This window comes from Acinonyx jubatus, chromosome A1 (genome assembly GCF_027475565.1).
Source record: "Acinonyx jubatus isolate Ajub_Pintada_27869175 chromosome A1, VMU_Ajub_asm_v1.0, whole genome shotgun sequence".
Lineage (NCBI taxonomy): Eukaryota > Metazoa > Chordata > Mammalia > Carnivora > Felidae > Acinonyx > Acinonyx jubatus.
Genome location: NC_069380.1, coordinates 46,463,527 through 46,488,131, shown reverse-complemented (window position 1 = coordinate 46,488,131; position 24,605 = coordinate 46,463,527).

Sequence of the window (24,605 nt, the reverse complement as noted above, 5' to 3'; positions counted from 1 at the left end):
TTAAAAAAGAAGAAATGTTTTAATCCACATTAAGTTCAAGATTTACTTGCACAAGATCCCTTATTCTTACTATCTCTATTTATTTATTTATTTATTTATTTATTTATTTATTTATTTATTTTATTACTCCTGATCATCTTTCATCCAGTTAGCCATTCAAACAAGTACTTAATGATACCATTATATAGCCAGCCAGGATTTTATGCAGAAGAAGGGACACACAGGATGCTTGTCTGTCTTCAAAGTAGTTGTACTCTCATGGGAAAAAATGGAATACATGATAAAAACCTTAAAAACGAGTAACTATTAAATGGTAATAATTATTATAATAGCAAAAGAAGTTTAGAGAAGTTTCAGAGTCACAAATATGGGTTGGGCTTGAGAAAAGGGAAAAATTTGGACTTGGAAGGGAAGATTAAAGGCATTTGGTGGGGGGAACAAGATTGGATTGATCAATGACTGGAGGTAAGAATGAGCACTGAGTGTAGGAGGATATTAAAGAAATTTTCTTGCCTGGGTCTTGGGGCAGGGACGGAGGGCACTGGGGAATCAGTATTAAGCGGGACCCCCAAGGAGGAATGGATTCAGTGCTTATAGATTCTCATCATTATAGCTTCTCTCTTCTTCTTGCCTCTTAATTGTGTAAGAGCTGAGGCATCTATGGACTGACCTGAATCCAGACAAAGCTGCAACAATTACTTATCTTCCGTTTCCCTTATTTCCTGTAAAATTGATACAATAGTATCTCTCATTGGCTTTTTCTGAGGTTTAAATAAGTTAATGCATACAGAGCATTTAGCACCTTTCACAGGAAACACTAATATTTGTTAGATATTACTCTTTAAACAAAAGAGAGTTGATAGATGGGCATGTGCCTGTGTGTATGTATGTGTTTAAAGCTCTCTATTTGGCCAATGAGAAATGTTGAAATACCAGTCAGAGAAAGCGGACAGTTACTCCAAGCTTTTTGTGGTGGCACCAAACTCTCATGGGATTATTAATTTTGGCAATATCGCTATAACGAAGTCCCTGGAACTCAAACGGTATCCTGAAATGAAAGGCAAAGCTCTATGGGGATAAGATAACAGTTATATTTAGATTTTTAAAATAAAGTTTATTCATTTATTATTTGAGAGAGAGAGAGAGAGAGAGAGAGGAAGTGGGGGAGGGGCAGAGAGAGAGAGAGAGAGAGAGAGAGAGAGGGAGACCCAGAATCTGAAGCAGGATCCAGGCTCTGAGCTGTCAGCACAGAGCCCGATATAGGACTCGAACTTAAAACCATGACCTCAGCTGAAGTCGGACGCTTAACCGACTGAGCCACCCAGGTGCCCCCAGTTATATTTAGATTTTAAATTTGGATTTTGTATTCTTGAGCAAAGGAAAAACACCTTAGTAACAGAGAAAATCTTATACATGAAAAAATCTTATTTACAGAGTAAAACAATTGTCCCCCACAGGACTCAACTCACAGCCTTGTCTCTATGGGAACTATGCTTCACTGGTCTCCAAACCTTTTTGATCATGCACTCTAATCAATAAAATTATTATTAGTGCTTATAGCACACACGTGCACCCGCACTTACTTATTAGATTCTTGTGGTAGTGTACTATCTCCCTTCAGCCCAATTGTATAACTCCTCCGTGTGTGTTCCTTATTTTACAGACCACCTCTCTAACAGATCTGATTAATCAAGATGAAGCACGCTCTTCACTTTTTTGTGTCTTCCCTCTAAAGATATGTTGTAGCCTATTGACAGATGTCCTACTGGTAGTCAGACATAATATCGCAAGCTGTTCCACTGGGAGTCAGATAAAATGGTTCTGGCTTTGAGAGGGAGGTCTGGCCTGAGACTGATGGGGATCTGCGAGGGGATGGCGATAGCCCTAAGAATGATGACTCACCCCCAAGGGGAGGTGTGGACAGTGAATGGAGATCTTTCAGGAACTCAACCTCTAAAGGCAGGTAAAGAAGCAGAGTCCACAAGAAAAGCCCGAGAGATAGGAGATATACAAGTAAATTTGAATGTGTATCGAAGTCAAGGAAATAAAGAGCTTTTAAAATGAGGGCACACACAAAAATTTTTAGTGCAAGAGTGGTCCCATGAGATGAGGATGGAAAAGGATGCTTTTATTTGGCATCTGGGAGGCCACTTAGATTTTTAAGGGGTGGCAAGCATGTCAGCGGAGTGGTGAGCTGGGAAGCAAGTGGGAAGGCAAAAACATAGACTCATCTTTCAAGGGATTTGCAAGAGATGAGGAGATGGGAGGAGAGAGCAAGAGAGTCAGGAAGTCAGGAGAAAACCCCTCTATCATCTATCTTTATCTATCTATCTATCTATCTATCTATCTATCTATCATCATCATCTCTCATCTCTCCACAATCTATCTGCCTATCTACACATCTTAAGGAAAGGGTGACTCTGTGTGTTGACTTTATTATTTGCTCTGTCTAGATAGCCTTTCTCTGCCTGGTAAGATTTGGCAGGGTTCAGCCCTGATGTCTTCTCCTTAGGAGGTGTTAATAACAACAACTTCAACTGTAGTACCTACTACACTTGGCGACTACATATGTACAGATTTGTTATAGCACTTAGCACTCTGCTAGTTATTTTTGTGTCGGTCTCTCTGGGTAGATTTGAGCTATTTAAATGAAGACACCATGTTTCTTCATGTTTAAATTCCTAGTCCCTACCATAGCACTCAGCATGTATTAATTGCTCAGACGTGCTCCTTGAATGTGCAAATGACCTAAAAAAGCAAACAGGCAGGCAAGGGGTCCTGTGGGAAGGTCCTGCAGGAAGGTTAGTCTGGCAGAAGCATTGCAAATGTATAGGAAGGTGGTCAGGGTAAGGCTGGGGGCGGTGAAGCCCACTTGAGGGGCTGAGATAAGATAGAGGGACTTAATGCCCTAAAAAAGGGAAAAAGAAGGAGCTATCTTAAGAAACATTTAGTGGGAGACATGCCAAAGTTTGGATAAAAAAAAAAAAGAAAGAATTAAAGATAATAGCAGATGTCTAATCTTTAAAACAAGAAGAATAATGAGGAAAGCAAAATTGGGATCATGGTGGTTGGGAGAAGGGAAAGGGCACAGTAATGGCAGGTGAGTTTGAGTTTTGGTTAGTTGGGTGGTCTCCTGAGAAGTCTTTTATTTTTTCTCCAGGTCTTGTTCTTGGATCTTTCCCAGAAGCATGCAGGCTCCTCTTTTTTTTTTTGTATGTGTGTTAAGCACCCAACACTTCTCTAGTCATTTCCTTTGGAAAGAAAAAAAAACCCATATTTCTTCCATAAAGACTTTCGGCCATGACCCTCCACTTACATCACAAACATGTCAGAACAAAGTGAAATGTCCAGCTACTGAGATTTAACAAGCACGGCACGACGTGACTGAAATGGGAACATCTGCCTTCGGAATACTTAGTGTTTTCTAAGAAGGTATCATCTGTTGGTCAGAAATGATAATTATGTAGAACACAAATGTATCCGTCTTCATTTATAATTATTTTTAAACAAACGTCCACATCTGGGTAGTTAGCATCCCTCAGTGTAGAAGGTGAATTCTTCTTTCTAGGTTAGATTAACTTCCCCCCTTTTTTTTCTTTTTTTAAATCAGCACTTGAATTTATAGAAATATTTTTATAAGGGTTAGAAACTACTCTGTGGTCTCTGTTAATTTTAAGAATAAAAAAGATGGAAGGAAAGGCATTCCGAGGAAGACAGTGGCTGATTATTTGGAAGGAAGGGTGAGCTATTGTTCACTGTTCATCGCCATCCATTTCCTGAACCTATCCTCTCTCTGAAGGCCACCTTCACTTCTTTTTTCTCTTTCCTTGCTACGCCAATAAAATCAGTCATCCCCTCAGCAATAAGCAGGTAAAATGACTTCTTTTGTAGAACAAACCCTTTGTGTGTAAATAATTTGTTAGCCCCCTCCTCCCTCCAAGCATTGTGTTGGAAAAAATATCCAACATAAATTGATTGTATAGATAGCCTGATTGTAAAGCAAGATTAATATGAAAACACAAGGAGTCTGCAATAAAACCTACTAACTTAAATCATTCACATTTGTGTACAAGCATTCATATTTAGCAACAGTCCCAAGGCTGAGATTAAAGCTGTTTGGTAGGTTACTTCAAGGCCTTTTTATTGCTAAATCTTATTATGTCTCTAAAATGTAGAAATTAATCACCTGTCATCAAAGCTGCAGTGGATTATTGACTTCTAAATGTCTCTACAAATTGATTCATGACAGAATGAAACAGGAGACTGAACTAGCATTGAAATTCTTTTGCATGTGATAAAAAAGGTCTATTAAAAGCATTTCAACAAATGCTGCCTATTAGGTAATCATCACAAAGTACTTTCCTATCAAAATGAGGTGCTTCTGGAATAGTTTTGATGAGATACATTTTTTTTTCCTACGCTGATATGGTAACATGAAATTATTCTGAAACCCCGGGAAGCTGATTTGGAAATCCATTTAATTTTTATATTACAGAATGCCAACTTATTTCTTAGTATTAATACAATATAAAGATGGTTAGGAAAAATCTCCATTTGTGTGTGTGTGTGTGTATGTGTGTGTGTTTGCATATGTGTATGTGTGTCAAACAGATTCTAAAGGTTATTCAGGTTAAGAACTTGGGGGAACATTTACAATCTGCAATAGTGGGGTTACAATAATATTTGCTTCAAGGATCCCTTCCATTATCTCATTAAATTCTTTTGACTATGTTCTGCTTCCTTGTACCTGATAGTTTAAGTCAGTGGTTCTTGAAGCAAGTCAATTTTGCTCCCCATAGGACATTAGGCATATTTGGAGACATTTTGTTTGTCACAAGTGGAGTGTTTTGGGGGGGGTGCCCCTGACATGTAGTGGATAGAAGCCAGGGATGCTGGTAAATGTTCTACAATCAGCCCTGTAACAAACACTTACCTGGCCTTAACTGTCAATCGCGCCAATGATGAGAAACTTTGGTTTAAAATAAGATTTTAAGAAAACATTCCTTGAATAGGGGCCAGGAGAGGTTTTAAGTAGAATCCAGAACATTTGTTTTAGTCAAATTTTCCTTCTCCTTACTGTTGTCCACTAGTTTTCCCTTCTTGGTAAACATTTAACTGCCGGAGATGGTTTCCTTCCTTTTCAGAATATTCTTCTGGGGAGCTACTTCCTATAGCCTGTTCCTTGCTATGTCCACACTCTACACACATCAGTCTTCCCTCCAACTCAGTTCAGCTCATTATCTTTTTACCTCTGTAGAGCCTCTCAAAGGTCAAAAGAAGGAACAATCATTGAGCTAATCACTGGCCAGAATACATTTTGGTTTTCAGTTAACATTCCAGGACAGGACTTAACTATTTTTGATTACTATTGCCATTTTCTATGAAGAGGAGAAAGAGGGGCGCGGGTGGCTCAGTCGGATAAGCGTCTGACTTCAGCTCAGGTCATGATCTCACGGTTTGTGGGTTTGAGCCCTGTGGCTGGCTCTGTGCTGACAGCTCAGAGCCTGGAGCCTACTTCAGATTCTGTGTCTCCCTCTCTCTTTGCCCCTCTTCTGCTCATTCTCTCTCTCTCTCTCTCTCTCTCTCTCTCTCAAAAATAAACATTGAAAAATTTTAAAAAAAGAGAAAGAACATCACAAGTAGAAGTAGGAGATTTCTATTTTGGGTTTCTGTCTCATAAGACTATTTATTAGACCCAATTACTGAAAATAATTCAAAAACTTTCCACTTAACTAAATATCCAGTGTTACTATTTGGTCATGATGCTTTAGACTAAATACAAGTTAAAAAAAATACTGCCTCCACCAGACTGTGAGTGCCACAAAGCCACAACAACATTTTATCTTCATATCTCAGTGCTTCCTTTCTGGATAAGTTAGCATATTTTATTTTAATCTTTAATATTCAAGTGTAACTTTAAAAAATATATTTTTAATGTTTATTTTTGAAGGAGAGAGAGAGACAGAGCATGATCAGGGGAGGGGCAGAGAGAGAGGGAGACACAGAATCTGAAGCAGGCTCCAGGCTCTGAGCTGTCAGCAGAGAGCCCAATGTGGGGCTTGAACTCATGAATTGTGAGATCATGACCTGAGCCAAAGTCAGACGCTCAACTGACTGAGCCACCCAGGCGCCCAATATTCAAGTATAACTTAAACACCAACACACGGTTTAATGCATAAAGTCTTTTGTGCAGAGCACATCATACACATGTCTTATTTATTTATTTATTTATTTATCTATCTATTTATTTATTTAGTGTTCATGTTATTCTGTTTGTTTTCCTTTTGTTGTCCCCATGGCCTTAGTTATTCTTTTTAAACATTCCAGCTGTATCTCAGCAGTACCACAAGGTAATAAAAGAAAGGCTGAGGGTCAGAGGAACTTGCACCTCTAAGAGGCCAGGACACTGGTGACAAAAGCTAATGAGCCAGGAATCATGATGGAGGTACCCTCTCTGTCCTGAATCAAACTGGGAGCTCCCAGGTAGTTTATCTGAAGAAAGCAGCAATTTCCTTATAAGCATGAGGATCAAATACATTATATATATACATAGCACCTGACACATAGTGGGTCCTACATGAATGTCTGTCCTAGAAATTACCCTAAAACTCCATAATTCCAGCTCAGTACATACTTTTCTTCAGAAATTTCTAAACATTACCACTGAGTGATAAACTGTACTTTCTCAGGATTACTGCCAGCTCTGGTCTGTAGCATTTCCTCTGTTTCTAGAAAAAACTGTCCCTTCTTTCTCAACATCATGGCAACTCAGCTGTCCATACACATGTCTTATATGCAGAGGATATTAACAAACATTTTCTCCTATCCACATAGAAACCATGTTCTATGTGGTTCCAGGAAAATATCATGCTCTCCCCACTTTGGTCTTTTATAAAGTCTATTCCCTTTGCTTGGGAGGCATTCTGTTGTTCCCTGCTTACTTGCCTATTGCTTGGTTCTCCCAGACATCAGATCTCCCAGGAGCACTTTTACAGGGTGGGAGCCCTTTTGCGGAGCTGTTGTCCTAATCATGAGGTACAAGACCTGCCTGTTTACTCATCTAGACAATCACCTCCTTGAAGAGAGGCGTTTGTGTCTTAATCACCACAGAACGTGAAACTGACATATAATTATAGTCACCCACCAAATGTATGTGGAATGAAGACAGGATAAGTGGAACACATCATCTAGATTACATTTGAAAACCTCTTCCATCAGTAGAGGTAGCACAATTGACATGTGAGAAAACTGCAAAGAACCACACTAGGATCTGCTCCTACCGAGGCAGGCCATGGAGTCCCCTAAACCAAGACGCCAGGCAGGGGCAGCCGCTTGCATGCTAGATGCTGTCTCTTCTCCTGAACTGAGAAGAATGGCGAGGAAAAGCCTCCCAAAGTCACACACAAATGCTGGCTCTTTCCTGACCTCTGCTCCCTATTTCAGGAAGAGGGAATTGCAGTTCTTGTTTTAAAAATTAAAAAAACATTTTTTAAAAATATTTATTTATTTTTAAGAGTAAGAGCATAACCAGGGGAAGGGCAGAGAGAGAGGGAGACACAGAATCTGAGGCAGGCTCCAGGCTCTGAGCCTTCAGCACACAGCCCGATGTGGGGCTCGAACTCATGGAACCATGAGATCGTGACCGGAGCGGAAGTTGGACGTTTAACCGACTGAGCCACCCAGGTGCCCCGAGGGGATTGCATTTCTTATTTAGGATGTCATGAAATAAAAATATCCTTATTAGGAAATTAAACTAGTGCTAAGGGTTATTCAGAAAAATCAGTTTTGGAGAGTTAGACCTGTCCAAAGCTGAAAAGGGCTGCCTCGGGGATGGGACATTCCTTTTCTTCACAGGCTGGATGAGACTTGCGTGAACGTACCGGAGACAGAATATGTGCATTCAGGGGATGTTGAATCAGTTCCCGGGGAAGGCTCCTTATCCATGTGAGATCCTGTGGTGGTGTGATATGCACCTGCACGTGGTTGTAGAAGAACCGAGTCACTGGTCTTATAAACCATTAGCAAACCCTTCCTGGAGGCCAGGGAGCATATTTATAACTCTCCCCTGGAGAAAGAGGTGGGGTCCCTGGATAGTACTAAACCTGCCCAGCTTCTTCTCACAGAAGGAGGTCACACCTCTCCTGTCCATAAGAGCTCTCCACACATGAAGGGCTTCCTGTTATAGTGGAGACCTGGGAGCTACTCCTTAACCATCAGCTTTATTGTAGATGCAAGGCATGCATGAACATTAAGGGAATTCCTTGCCCAAGTATACCTGGCAGCATTCATGAGAAACACTCGCTTCTCCCTTCCAGCTGAACATCTAGTACGATGTGTGAAACAGTGAAGAGATGTCATGAAACTAACACTGTTTTTACGGAAGATTCAAATACAAGTAGTTAATTGTTAGGCAACTGAGGCAAAGGTTTGAAATGGAATTTAGAGAGATTACCTGATCCATTAAGAGCGTTTCAGACTTTGGACCTGATTGCTCATAGAGCCTGGGATATACCTCCATTCAGGTATAACGGCTTGTGGTAAATATTTACCTACACTGTTATCAGGACATTATTACCATGGCTTCATGCGTAATTATTCTATTACATTCCTCTTCAAGTCTTCTGAGAAGTCTCTCTGGAGACATTCTGGGGAAAGTGGTGGCAGTACCCTTGAACTCAGCCCCTCTCAGTCTGATTGCCACCAACCATTCCAGGGTGTTTTCTCTGTGTGTTTATGCCACGAAGCTTCCTCTAGTTCTAGTTTTGTCTTTCAAAACTCTGACATTATTTCTGGCACTCAACACAACATTTACAGGGAACTAGTTAAAATTTAACTGATACTTGGGGAAAACTCTTGTTAGCAAAGATTGTTTATGTAAAACTACATCTCATAAAGAATCTCCAGTCTTTTTGAAGACACAGAACTTAAAAGTCAGCTTTTGGGCCGAATTTATATATCTTTGTCTCTCTTTCAGTTGATCTTGGCAACTCCTCACATATAACCCAAGACCAAAATAAAGTTACATTCGGAAGGCAGTCACGATTCAGTGATCTTATCCTGCAGAACGCCTTCTCTTGGCGTTTACATCATATAATTTGGTAAGCGGTTTACACATTTTCTCCTGTGATTTTCAAGGGGCTTTTATGATCTGCCAAGTGGACAAATGTCAACAGGCTTTAAGGATTGATTTACCAGGATTTCTGTCTCTTGTGAACAGATTACTGTAGCTCAGAATAAAACACATGTAAACAAGCCCAGCAATCTTAGAGGAAAATGCAGTTCCCACAGGACAGGGCGGCTTGATCTGGGGTCCTGGTGGAGTTGATTCTGTCACTATTCAGTCTTGGAAGAGTAACAGCTTTCCCTTTCACACGCGGCCCCGGAAAGGTTTCCTGAGTCTACACTGCCTGTGTGCAGCCAGAGAATCAAAGCAGCAAGGTGTCAGCACCCAGGCACTTGACCGCCCACACGCTGCAGGTCTCGCTAAGTACTCCTGCTCTGCTTTCTCCTGGCACTCACTCATCGGGCCTCTCAGAACCTTGAACCTGTCCGTGTAATCAGAGGTGATGCCCTCCTGTGGGCAAGAAGCCTCGGTCCCAGCGCAGCAGAACTGGAGTTTTCAATTACCAGCGGGAACTGAGTTGAATGCCTCTGCAAAGCTGTTGGAATTTCCCATTTTTTATTCTTTGTAAAAGAAAAATAATGTCAAATCATAGCATTTATGACTTTTAATTACCCTGTTTGAAAGTCTTTGAGCCTTGAAGCTGATCCTTTTTTTTTTTTGCTTTATCCCTGATGAAGATTAAAAGGAAGACAAGGAGGAGGACAAGGTCCCTTGTTTCTGCAGCCCAGCTTTGTCACGTTCCTCACCACTTGGTCATCGGAGGCAGGACCACATTACCCATGACCTCCAGGGACCATGACTATTTTGGGGGGACTGCGGGGAGGAACTTGAGAAGCAATTCGTGGGGACTCCCCTAGAACTAACACCTGATTGTTTTTAGCATCTTCACAGCTGTCCAAGAATGTGGGAACCACTAGGAGAGCCTAAATAGCTTATTCCTTGTCATCTTGGCTCTGTGTCCTGAGTCAAGGCAGGCCAAGAAATCCACAGTTCTCAGGGGTGAGTTGAATGTAGATCTCCCTAAAGTTTCCATTTGCTACATATTTGCATACAATATTTATATCGTCCACTTACTGACTTTTTAATCTTAAGGAACTGACTTAATGTCTGTTCGTAAGGGGGGTACTAATACTAAGATCTATCCCATTAGCTTACTGTGAAAACGAATGAAGAAACATACACAGAAAGCCTTGCACAGTACCTGGCACACAGGAGACACTGAGAAAACCTTAACCTCGTTTCCCATTCAAGCGAACCTCAGGCATCAGTTCCTGCCTGTGTGGGCCACTGGCAATGCACATCGGCTCTTTTACATTCGCAGCCCGCTGGATGGGCCCCAGACATATGACATGGGCTGATTGCATTGAACTGGAACTTTCAGTTCTGCCTTGAATTGGTTCCCCTGTGTAGACAGTCTGTGTGATATCAACCCTCTAGTTCAGGGAGAAAGAGGCTGTTTGGGCATGGGTATTATTTTCTTAAATGCAGAATAAAACGGGATCAGCAGGATGTTTCAGTGAAATATCTCGTTTGAACTTTCCTATTCATTTGCTCTTTTATGCATTCGCAGCTAGGGGTTTCCAGCTGATCCATTTGATTGCTCTCATGTACAGAGTGTAGAGACAGCAAAGAGGGGATTCCTGTAGATTCTTAACTTGTTAACAAAGGCTGCTATGACTGTGGCAAGCCCCAGAGCTGACAGCCAGTTTCAGTCCTTTGTAGGGGTTAAGAGAGGGAGACAAGGCAGGGAAAGAGGAGTAGGAAGTTTTAATAGAGATGCTGAATCTAAAAAGCGCCAGGGCGTAGAGAAGGGCCAGGAGGAGGGAAGCCGTGAGTCCTGGAAACCCCACCAGCAGGGCTCTGGATTTGGAGTTGCTCAGCTCCGTCCTGTTTCCAGACGCCCGTCGAGCAGAAATTCTGTGAATGAGGTGCCTCCCTTGTGACGGGAGTGCCGAACCAAGCCTCAGGACACCTGAGGACTAGGCTCAGTGCTGTCAGCTGTGTGGTTGTGGGCACATCTCCCAGCTTTCCTGGGGCTATTTATTTTTTTTTATTTGTAAAAGTCACTTACATATAGTCATAAACAGGATTGCTTCGAGGTTCAATTGCAAAAAGATATCATATAACTAAAGTGCTATTCAATAAATGGTAGCATCGTCGATGATTTTCATTCAAAATCTATAGTGTGACTATACTTACCCTTAGTTTCTTATTGGGGAGAATTCTGGGCCTGGAGTGAGGGTAGGGGGTGTGGAGGGGTGTGAACAAGGCAGTGTGAAAGTTAACTGTATGGTACTTTTAACTTAAAAATAGGCAGTGAAGTCGGCTGGGTTATCGCTGTCACGTGTTCAACCTAAAAGGCTCGTGTAAGATGGACACAGTAGAATATTCTAGCCCATATGCCTTTCTGCAGCCAGGCCACAGAGCTAACACGAGGGAGACCTGGTTTCTCTCTGCTTCTTAGCGTCTCCGCTTACCCGGTACAGCAGCACAGAGCTACTTACCAGGGCTTTGTTCTCAGGTTTGAAAGGCTTTCACTCGGGGTGGTGGATGGTGTTTGATGGATTGAGCCGAAGCTTGCGGAAATCACCAGTGGCCTTCCGTTCTTTTTGTGGCTGTTGTGAACCTGCTTAAGATGCCTGACGTCTGCTTTGCTCTTGACTTACCCTGAAGCCATTGCTGAACAACAACTCGTCCCGTGTCCGCAAACCAGAGTCTTTGACAAGTGTGGATAACTGGGAAAGGTAAACTGACAACGAAGTGAGTTAATTCTCAAAATATACTTTTTTTTTTTTTTTTTTTTTTTGGTATACCCCTAGGACTTCCAGTCGGCAATCTCTAGGCTGTTTTATGGTTGGCTTTAATTTATCTAACTAATGACATGAAAGATGTAAAACTGGTGAAACTATAGTGTTTGGCTTGCTTAAATTAAGTTTATGAGTTTTGCTTCAGCCTGCCAAACAAGTTAAATATTTCATGGCTATCACAGGCTACAGTTCTAATATTTATAACTCTTGTGTACAGATTTCAAAAAATTATAATTACAACTCCCAGGATCCCAGATATAGCAGATGTTCAATATTTTCTACAATGTTGGCAGAAATGCTTCTCATGCTCTTTTTGATCCCCAACCCATGTATTGTATCTGTTGGAACAAGCTGTTGATAAGAAAGTCTACTGTCATTTTTTCATCTTAACGACCTTGGAAAAAACTCTAATGTGAAATAGGAAAAGAGATGGAAAAGGTGATTTCTCCTCTCCTAAAAATATGTTACTGCATGGAAATAATGTGTTACCTAAAGAAGAATGACACAAAAGTGCATTTTTGCCATGAGCCGCATTTTATTTACTTTATGACCACAATACTTTTCTGTATAATTTCCATCTTTCTTTAATTAAAAATGCAAATTCACTTTTTTGGCTGCGACCGACTTTCCTTGACCCCTTTAACAAAATATCTTCCTCATTTGCCCTCCCGAAAATTTTGGAAGACCTCTATCAGTCACTTTTTTAGATTTTGAAGGTCTCTGTAAAATGGAATGGTGCTCTCAGCCCTGGTCATCGTTAATTCTGGTGCACAAATGTATTAACCCGCTTTTTTGGTGTTGCACACGGAGAGAAATTCAAGGGCGGAGGAGAAATTAATTTTGTATTTGGAAGTTTCTGGCTTATGGGTTCTAGAATACCTTCTGGCAGGATGCAGGCTTGAAGGGCTCTGAAATATTCAACTTCCTCTACTTCCCAACTTGCCTAAGGCCTGCCTTGGATACAAGGAAGACATGTTAATTCTAAAATGAAACAGAACTGATTCTATTCCTCACTCAGCTTATGTACACATTGATAACAAAGAGAGACGTAAAAAATGCAACTTACATTTTAGTTGATTTTCTTAGTGTTTATATTTAAATATTTTTAAAGATTTTGAAACTTACACTCTTTGTAACATTGTTTGTACATATGATCTATGAAATCTATTCTAAGATCTAAAAATTTTCTTGAACCTCAAATTCAGATTCATGTATTTCTCTTCCCAAGGCACAAGTGACTTTTCTGTCTTCATTCTCAGAATCAAACTTTTAAAATACTCTGTGATGAAGTGAAATATGATTTCCAGAGAGCTTCTGGCCTGAGGAGACGCTGGAGGAGTATGTCTGACAGAGGACTACCTACTGGAAATGGCTGTTTGAGCAGTTACACATTTAAGAAACCAAGAATTGTAAAATGTACCTAATATCATTAACTAGGATACTCAGGAATGTGAGCTGGTTTTCAGGAGGCTCTCAGGTAGGGAACAAATGTCTTCTGAGTGGTATGACACACACGGTCACAGCCAGACCACTCAGGCACATGAAGGCTCCCCAGGACATATTTGTTGAGTGCACATGGGAACATTCGAGGGGAGAGACCTAAGCTGAACTTTAAGAGTGCAGGCTAAGAGGGCTCCATCAGCTTTTCCCAACTCCTCCCACTGTCCGAGGGTTTTCTCTCCGGGGTTTACATTTCATTCCTCCCTGGACCTCTTTAAGTGACACTGAAGGGACAATGTGAAAAAGTGTAAGCTCTGTATCTGTGTTGCTGTTGAGGATGGGGAAGTTGAAAGAAGCTCTTTCTAGAGGCTGTACATTTTCCTCAAGGTTGCCCTGAGGAGAACTCAAAGCCAGCTGAGGCCATGTGTTAATGCTCCGGCTGCTCCAAGGTAAAAGTATAGGAAAAGGGCATGGACCACAGACCTGGAGCAGGGTGCATTTGAAGCTCCAAGGAGGACACATAAGGGATCTTGTAGATTTCATCTGTGAAACAGGGAAGCTAATCACTTCACAGAGTTGAAGGATTCCTAGGAGTACACAAAGTGCCAGGCAGCCAGCAGATGGTCAACGCTTGTGTCCCAGAACTCCCTTCTCTTCAGAGTTCGTGGACCATGAGAGACATTTTGAGTGACACTTGGAAGGTGCAAGTGAAACTGCAGCCATATCTCTTGCAGTTGGAACATCCATCCAGGGCACATGGTGCCACTGCAGCCCATGTATGTTGTCACCCATCTGTTGGCTCACCTGGTTGGTGTGGGGCAGCACGTGGGCCCTCTGGATCTCCTCCTTCAGTCTCTTGCACCCCCGGGGCCAGGTATGTGTTTAGCTCTCAGATGAAGAACATAAGCTTCACCTGTAGAACATCCTCATCATCAAAGGTGGGGTCTCATGGGGGGTGTGTGTGAGACACGGATGTAGGTTCCTGTCCCCGCTTTGCAGATTCTAATTATCCTTGTGATTCCATCTTGTCCTCGTTTCCCCTCTTCACGGCCATCTCTTCCTCCTGCCTGCTTGCCCTACGGCCTTCGGGCTTCGGCACCAAACACAAAAGCAACAGCCTTCATGTACTGTTTAACCAGCTCCCACAATTGAGCAGAGCCCAAGCCCCATGGTAAATCCCTTTGTATGTATATATTTCCTGGTGGTTCTGATTCTCTGTTTGAACTCTGACTCATATATCTGTCAAAATGCCTCACTTAGGCTGCTGCCAGTAGCAGACATCTCATTCATTTCACTTCATTCACAGTTATTTGGTGAGAGTTAACTCTGTTGGACGCTTAGGATACAAAGATGAACAAAGCAGGATTTGGGTCCACGTAGCACACAATCTGGTGAATGAGAGTAAAGCTTCTATATTAATGTGATTAGCTTCTGGCAACTCTGCTCTCGTGGACTTCTTTGCAAAGAAATTGGATTGGATAATTCTCCCGCGCTGGTAGAGGACCTTGCATCTCCAGATTCTGGCCATGGGGCTATTTTGACATAGAGGCAATCCTAAGTGGTCCCGAAGAATTCCCAGGTATTAATAATGCTAACATGTGACATGTCTAAAGCACTCACACTTAAAAATCTCTTCCTAGTACATTATCTCATTGAACCTCACAAGGACATTATTAAGTGTGCAAGGCAGGTATTATCACACTATTTTATAGATAAAGAAACTGGGATCTGGAGCAGGATTTGAACCCAAAATTTCTGACTCCTAGGATAGAGCTCTTTCCATGATGGCACAGATTGTGTCCTTGACAATCTCAAATTAGGATCTTGTTTAGTGAAATGAAAAGCCTAGAGGCCTTGAAGACTTATGGATTGTCCTATAAAATGTGTGGTTATCTGAAGGATCACATATATGCTGTATTTTCAGTTTTGAGTAATGCCTAGAGCCAAGTCCAGGGCCTGGAGAGATCAGTGTTTAAGCCCTTAAATGTATTTCTTTTGGATACCACCTAGAATTCATAAATAATAGCCCATTTCTCAAAACCCAGCACCCTACGTTCTCATTAGGCATGCCTTATGTGTGCTTTCCATAACAAAATCCACTTAATAGCCCACAGAGATTTGTCACATTGGATTTATCTTGCTGCCAGCCTCCAGAAATGTGTAAATGCTACTATCTCTCTTTTTCCTTTTTGGATTAAATCTGATTCACTTTCTCAAAGTTGAAATAATTTATAAATCGTTTTTAGGCTAGGGAACCTGAAGCAAAGACCATTGCTGTTGGAGAGAATGAAGAAAAAGAGACATCCTTAGGGGAACATTAAGGGCTCTGTCTTACCTTCCAATATACAGTATGCGTTATCATGCATTTTGCAAAAATCAGCGTTAGGCGTGTGCTTGCAAGTTTTAGTAGGTGATTGTTCAAATTATGTACCACTTTACACCAACTGCTCAGAGAATGAAATAGCACCCTGAGTTGTAGAACTGATTTGCAAATCCATAATTGCCTCAGATGATCTGCTTGTAGTATTCTTTCATTTAATCTAGCGTTCTCTAGTACCTGAGAAATCTCAGGTACTAAAATATCCAAAGACAATTTAATGCTCATCAAATGCCTAAGCGATAGTTATCTCTGGTCAAAGCCAGTGTTATGGGTTGGTGTCAAAGAGGCACGCGTAATATGAAACATTTCATAATTCTTCATAGGATGCATTTGTCATTGTCTCCAAAATGCATTTTTTTAACGTTAACTCTTTTCCTTTCTATTTTCCTTCCTTAAAACTATTTTAGAGTAGAGGTTGCGAAGCATATCAAGAAATATTAAGGGATTTTTCTAGAGTCACTAGAGCATAATGTAAAATCACAAACGGTGATAGTGAGGTTACTGTTTTCCTATAGGGCCAAAACACTTTTCTTCATTTGTGTTTAGTGCGCAGGAACACACATTTTCTTCTGTGCTGTAGTGAAATTAAGGTGCTCCTATACACAGGTGAAAAGTCCATGTAACCTCACAAAAGAAAGCAAAGCAAAACAAACAAAAAACAAGAGCAGGAGATTTGAAACATCAGGAAATGCTGTAGTATAGATGCTCTGTTGATCTGAATCCTCAATCTTTATTCTTACTCTGAGTGGTTTATCTCTACCCACTGGATGAGAAAAAGCTGAAACTTCTCACTGCTTTCTTAAGACTGCTGCTTGGCTGTCGGAATATCTTTGAGAAATAACCTTGGCAACGCAGGAACCTTTCGATGCAGACTTCTGTTGCAGCCTGTTCCTACGTGGCACAAGGTCGTTAAAGGTAAGACCCGCCCTCGTCGATGCTGTTGGCAATGTGACTCTCGGGCTGGTCGTGGTCTCAGGTGGATGGCTTTTAGACTTGCTACTACCAGCCTTACTAATACTGTTTGCGGATTTCAGGTGGTGTCCTGGGTTTTATTTATCTTAAAGAGAGATTGTTTTCCAGATCTGAAAAGGCCAAGAAAAGTTAAGGATTAAAGTGCCAAAGGAAAAAGCATTCGTTTTCCACCGTCCTCAAAAACAACCACCACCACCAAATACTTCCTTTTATAAAAAGGTCAGCTATCAACTTTTCCCTCCCACACTGAGTACTGAGTACCTGGGAGTCAGAGTGGAGGCTTGCTCCTCACTGAATGATGTTTAATACTTTTTTGAATTTTGTATCATCTGCATGCATTACCGAATCAAAAACTTAACATAAAATTTGAAAGGAAGGTTTAAAATAGGATCTAACGAGTGAGCTGTAGAGCCGTGCATTAATGTATTTATTTTTGTCAACACTAAATGGCTTTCACTAAGTCAGTGCAGTTTAGTTTAACCAACAACTATTATGTGCCAAGATTTGGGTGAGCCCTGGTGGGGTTTGCAAAGAAACTGCCTTCCAAAAGCTTAACATCCTAACCACGTCAACAGAAGCGGAAGTTAACAGAACAAAAGCTCAAAACCTCTTTTCGGTTGGACAAGCGTCTTATTCCGTGTTAGTGTTGTATGTTACTCTCAAGAAGCCACTCTTCTCTGTAGAACAAAGTGGTTTATAGACCGGGGGTGGGGACAGGAGGAGGTTATACACAGTGGTTACAAGTGGGGAGAGTTCTGCTCTTCCAGCCCATCCATGCACCAAGCAGGCTGTTTGCTACCTCACAGCCCTCGCAGACTGATGACAAGGTTGTAGGGTTCCTGCCCTCAAGGTGTCACCCTCTGGTTGGGGTGTTGACTTTGTTCTGAACCTCCCTTGTCTCCAGATGTCTGAGAAAAGGCTTTTGAGCTATTGTATTAAAAAAAAAAATTGTGGCCTGGGAGATTTTGTTTGCTTGTGCAACACAAATTCAACATTTATCATTCCCAAAGTCTCCCCGGGAATTCCTAAAGTTATTCCTAAAGTTTTAGTATAATGCATAAATAAGAATAATTCAAATATGTATGGTATCTTTTATAGATAAATCATTCCTTGATGCAGGGATAAATATATAGAACACAAAAGGATAACGGAGCTGCTTAGGTTCTAAGCACATCTCGATTGGAAGGATCACACCTTTTTCGACAGGTATGTGGTGGATTTTGCCATGGGATTTGTTAATAAAGTCTTGCCTGAAAGTAGATAGCAGAGAGATTTCCATCCTTGCAATGAAGAAAAATGAATTCTTTAATTCCCATAAAGCTAAGAGAAATCTTAACGCAGCAGCAAACTAGCATCAAGAAAAAAAAGACACATACAGAAATGCTTTATTAGAAAGGCAACATTATTGGAAGTAGAAGGCATTCTCTTGCAAGCGAGACAGTGCTTAGAGTTCTGATTTATTTGTGTGAGAAAGATACTATCTTTTCTCTTTTTAAAGTTGATAAGAAGGAAGACAGACTGTAAGGCTGAAAAATAATTCTGTCCAAAACATCTCTTAGGTTCTAATAGTTTACTTGTTTTTGTTCTCACCATGTCATCACTTTTAAGAAGGAAATCACATATGAAAACTTAAAAAGTCCATGTGTTTTTATGTTTACATTGTTAACATTTATATATATATATATATATATATATATATATATATATATTTCCCATAATAGTTACATTATTAATATCACTTGAGAGGGTTAGTTCTGAAAATCAGAGTATCTTCTCATTTATTCTACTGTAAAACTTATCATTGAAATGATATCTGCTGCCTTGCTTAGTTGGGGCCAAAAATAAAGTCATAATTCCAAGTCTCCAGCAACGTTAGGCCTTATATGGCAAAATAGACAAATTGAATCTTAAAAGATTTAATCTTCATTGCCTTTTTCTTTTGGTAGCTATTCTTTTCCAAAAGCTAATATAAAGCTTTTGGAGCTTGAATTGTTTTATGTTGTATATTTGTCTTTGTTTTTATAAATTTAATAGTCTGTAAGTTCATCCTCAAACACTAAACCACTACATAGTTGAGATGAAATCTGATTTGAACCATTCAGCTTTGTATTGCCAGTGATGTTATCAGAGGAGCTACAAGAAAAATTTCTCTAAATGGTCGTATAAATCTCACAAATGTGAAGCTGGCGCTCGAATTTGTATTCCACGTAATGGGAAGACTTCTTTGAATGAAGGGGTCGTTGTGATGCTAGGTTGATATTAGATCATTGACACTTAACCCACTGACTCTTTAGCCTAAAGGAACTTCCTAATGGAAATGCACTTGGTTTTTTCAGCTTGCTTTGCTTCTGACCAAAATTCATATCACCACTGAGTTCATAGATAGGAAATAAGCACATCCATGGGAAACACAAAGAAAGTCTTCTTGGGGTGATAGGAAAGAGAATAAGGAATGACTGAAAAGATCATCCTCTATGGAAACAAAATTCATATTAAGAGTGGAAAGATGCTATAGCAGTTGTTCAACCTGGCCTCAATGTTCAGTTGGGCACCCAGCAGTCTGGCACCCATTGCAGTGGGGGTAAGCCCCTTGCTTGATGAGAATAGCTGCTTCCACTTGGTGTATGTTGTCGGTTTCACACACAGGACTTCCTGGGGGGAGCGGAATGCCAATGCCAAGAACCTGGATTTCTGTTGTTTAGATTGGGAGGCTTTTCTAAAATACCCTACAGCAGATTTGCACAATCTTTTTTTATTATTAGATCTGTTACCTCTGCAGATGCTCTAGAACGGAGGTTCTCAAACTTTAATGGATGCACAAATCTTGTGAAATGCCAATTCTGGGTTAGCAGAATGGGCCAGGATTTCCAGCAAAGTCTCAGTGGGTCTCTGTGACTGATAAGCTCTGGGATGAGGCTGACCCGGCCGGTATGTAGACCACAGGATCCCAAGACTTGATTGGAAGTTCTCAGATGTGGCCCCTATACCAGCCACATCAGAATTACCTGGTTATCTGTCAGAAATACAGGTTCTCCCCCTCAACCCCAGATCTACTGACTCACAAACTCTGAGGGCAGGACTCAGCCCTTTGTGCTTTAAACTCCAGATGCACCCTCGAATTTGAGAACCAATGCTCTCAAACCAGTGGTTTTTGAACCATACCTACAGTCTGGGGTCTTTAAAAATACCAAGGCTGGGGTCTCGCTCCAAGTTAAGAAGCTAAGGCAGCATTATTAGTATTATCTCCGTCTTGCAAATGAAGAAAAGGAGGGCGGATGAAGTCCCTGTCCAAGTGTGCACAGTTAATGAGTGGGGGTGCTGGGGCTGAAATCTAAGACTTTTTATCCCAGAGTTCCTATTCCTTCTGCTCTCCTACCCTGTCTGCTGTGGGCATTTACAGGATGGAATCCAAAAGTGGAGACCGCTATCGTTTATACTGTTCTGCCTACAGCCGGGGCTGAAAAGCCCATCAATCTAACTTCTTTCGAGAGAACTCTATTCTATGAGGTCCTTCACATCACTTGGCATGTCTCCCAATCAGTCACAAGCATACACTTAATTTCTTTTTAAAAGCCACCTGGTTTTGTTTTTTGTTCCTGCGTATGCCTTTTTGTTAAGTGGGTGAGGGATGTGTAATCTATCTCATGCATAATTTGTTTAAGACAAGTCATTAAAAATGCACTAAAGTTTAATATGCTGTATATGTTCCTGCTAGAATTCTTTTTCCCCATGTAAATGATTTTGAAAGTTTTAAAAATAGTTTTCAAGGTTTTATTGCATGCCATTGTTTGCAATACCTTGTTGTAAAGCTCTAAAATTAACATTTCTTTCCTATCAATTTTATCTTCTGTTTGCCTGTTATTGATTTTTTTCTTTTTTTTTTTTTACCCTCCGCGTGTCTAATGGAAACAGAGCTAATGGGTCTTTGCTTTGTTTATTCCCTTGCTTATGCAGCAGCATTGTTTTGATGCGGTCAGCACAGCTCTAGGAATAGGGCTTTGAGTGGCAGCAAGAGGGAGTTCACCAACACACTCCATTTTATTTGCGTAGACTCTAAAAGAATCCTCTCTCTTGTCCTCTTCTACCGTCTCTGTTCCTTTCTGTGCGTCTCATTTAGTTGTGTTCTGGTGAGGCGGCCTCATTTTCCTTCAAGGATATCCCTGTGAGTGATAATCACAAAAGATATATAACCTCCTAGAGTGGCTAGGAAGATCAAACCAACTGGCACCTGTGAGAAGCTTCACCCTGATTCATGAGGCAATCACGACTTCTTACTAATCTGCCACCACCAGCACTGGTTCTTTAAGCAGGGGAATCCTTGAGGGGGAAGCGTGGCGGGATGCTGATTGCTATATTTTATCTACCAACCTGCAGATAACATGGAAGAAGCGTGCCTTTCACTTACTCCTTAGTAAATGGAAGATGTATTTATTGAGGCTTCTTTACTAGGGGTGGGAAATGCAGAGTTTAAAAATGTGAACATTGCCAAAATCCATCACACAGGTGATTGTGTCTTTTGTCAAATTTCAATTATCTGTGATAATAAGCATCAAGTATAGAATTAGAGAAAAGTAGGTATGCTGAATCAAAGACAAAAAGGAGTGGACCTTTCCCTGACAAATGAACTATGTTATCAATTGTTACTGAGTTCAGCTACCTCGTCTAGTATGGGCAGATTAAACCTTAAGGTTATCTGAATTTAGTGTCAAATTCAGTGGTTTCTATCTCTTTGCCCACCAAATCTCTCACTAGACGCACCAGCATAGTAAATCAGCAGATCTGGTCTCTGATGCAAATATTAATGAACAGTGAAATGGCCCAAAGACAGGAAGCAGGGCGAAGAAAGGGGCCTCGATAAACCACAAATGGATAATTATTCCCTAGATAATTAAAAGCTGACGCTATGCAAGGGATACAACTCAAAATACTGATAATATGACAAAAAATACTTCTTGTGGAATTCTCTTCTGAACTTTGCAGACGTTTCACTTGTGGAGTTCTCTTCTGAACATTCCAGAAATGACCAGAATGAGGCTCCTTTATCAAGTGATTTGCAAGTCCCGAGCATCAGCTTACTGCTCCTCTCCTGAGCACGGGCAGTAGAGGCGCAAGCGGCCCGGGGCATGGGTGGGAACTTGAGCTCCATCTCTTTCCCTGATTTGTTGTGAAGCTTTAAAGGAGTCACCTTATCACCAGCTCTCTATTTTCTTATCTGTTTAGGCAGGATTATGTTGGCTGCTCACCCAGCAAATATATTTAAAAGATTAATGGAGGAGTGCTTGCATAGTAACTTTGAACTCTTTATGTCAAAATGATACACCATTCTTGTTATACCATTAAAATTAATAAAGAAATATTGAACTCACTTTTATCTAAACACAGAACGCCACCAACCTACGAGCTGTATTTAAAAGATGTAAGCATTTGGTCTCAATGTTTGCTAGAAGTAAGGAACAGGGAAGGTTAAGCATAGCTTCTGGCCAGTATTTTCTCTCAGATGTCTATTGCACATACCACACATCATTAGGATTTTCTTCAAATCAGTTGATTGCACTTTTAAAATGTTTCTTTTACTTCCTTTCCTCCATCCAACCCAGCACCCTTGTTTGTGGTTGTTTAGAATTAAGAACTGAGAGGATCTGCCTTTGGCCATCAACTGTCTCTGGCCTGCAGCGGCTGCTCTTTTGGTAATTTCAGTAACCAATGACGAGTAAGGACAGTTACTTTAATTTGGCTCCCCTACGGGCTGTAAGGAGTTAACTAACTACAGGAACTAAAAGACTAAGAGAAAAAATAGATCAAATGGCTGTGATCATGGATGACTAATATTGTTTATTAGGGCTAAAAAATGATTCAACTATGCTGGTGGCTTTTCAGAATTCTTCAACTATAAAAACATATAACTGCATCATACTACAAGTTAGTAAATATATATTGAGAACTTCCAGCATAAGCAGGGTTGACTGGGCCCTGATAAGATGCAAAATGGCTATGAGGTATTATCAGTAGGAAGATTACAGTGTCTCTGAACAGATGAAACTACCTGAAATTTAGAAATGCATCGATCTCTTCAGTAATTGAAATCTCAGCCAAAACCATGGCAAAAGGAGATTTAAAGTAAAAAATATATAATGTGTAAGTCCTTGTTAATTAATGCTTGCCTTCTCATACTTGAAGTATTTTTTAAGCCTGATTTATTCCAAATGTGGTATAAACCTCACTAATTATATGTACATACTGAATATCAGACCATATTAATTTAGCACTGAGGTGCAGCTAGCTCTGAAAGAGAATGGGACAAGTATTTAAAAGTTCTTCATAATTTGAAAGAGCCTTTTAGGTCAGGAAATGAGGACTATAACATCTGGTTAAAACTAAAAGAGAATTTTAACTAATTGTTCAAGCTGGACTGTAGCCAAAACCCTGGAGTTAACACACCTGGATAATATCCATATAATGTTTCTAGAGAAATACATTCTGGTAAGGAAGCAAATAATGGAACTTTAAAGACTAATGAGGGGAATGGAGAAATTTTAGGAAACAAATTTATGGAATGATGTTGTATAATCATGTTTGAAACTTTAGAAGACAACCCAGGTTATGCACCGAAAAATAGAAACACTATGAAATCTATGTTGTTGTTTTTTAAAAAAAAAACTCCAAAATTCTGTTTATACAAACAGACTTAGGTTTAATACTTCAGTTTTCTTCACAGATGACATTGAGTTGCCATCTAGTGAGGTAGATTTGGGTTTATCTTTCATTTCAATTTTGATAAATATTTCAATTCCCCTAAAAACCAAAGAGAGTGCATTACGTTTGAGGGAATCACAGTTAGTGAAGACAAAAGAGAAACAGGAGAAATTTCAAGTTTTAGATTGTAAGTAAGAAAAATGAAAATCCTTAGACAATGTATTTAGTAACCCTTTGGCGCTCGTGTTTGCTCAGCCAACCACTTCCCTTACCCCTTCAAAAAAAAAGCCAAAGTATTTAAAAATAAGTTACTGAGTGATTGAATTAATAAATTCTAACTTTCATGGTATAGTGACTGCACAGATGATTTCATATTTGGTGTTATTGAGAGGTCCAGTGTTGCTAATGGTATGGAGGCTATGAGTAGAAGTCATTTTAAGGATTATGACCTTGTTGATGAGACTGTCTCTAGTTCTTTTGCTCCATTCTCACCAGTATATACAGCGATCTGCTCAGACTGAATGCTTTGATTTCACATTGGAAATATGGAGATAGAACCAAAATTTTGGTTTATAGCTGTGAATTGGAAAGGGAGACTGATACTAAGAACAGTAAACCAAAGACCACAGTTGCCAACGCTGAAATCACAGCATAAATGAAGGGAAGTGGGACACGGCCCTAATTATAGGTACTAATTTTCCCATCTGTATAAGATGCCCAAGCCGTGCAATTATTGAGCCAATATAGACTGGGTTTTAAAGAACCAGTACGAAACTTTAGATTTCGAAATATAAGTTAAAAAACAGTGTCTTATGGATTTAAAAGATGAAAGAGTAAAGTTATTCTAGGTACTAGATATAATTAGTTCAGTTTCCACTAGAACACTGAAATAAATATGGAGGGGGAAAATTACTAATCAACCTCTAGATAATAGCAGAATGATGAGCCATAAGTATTTAAAAAAGAATAAATAATGATAAGAAAATCTGATTACTTTCTTGATAGGATTCTGGAAGATTAAGTCAATGAAATTGCTATATTATACTTTGATTTTGCTTTTACAGTTCATGAAATTATATTTGCAAATTTTATGCAAATTTACTAAGAGATTAATGTTGTCATGTTCTATAGACTTAGGACAAAGAAAATCCTGCTAAGACCATTGGTTAAAAAATGTATAAAGAGATTC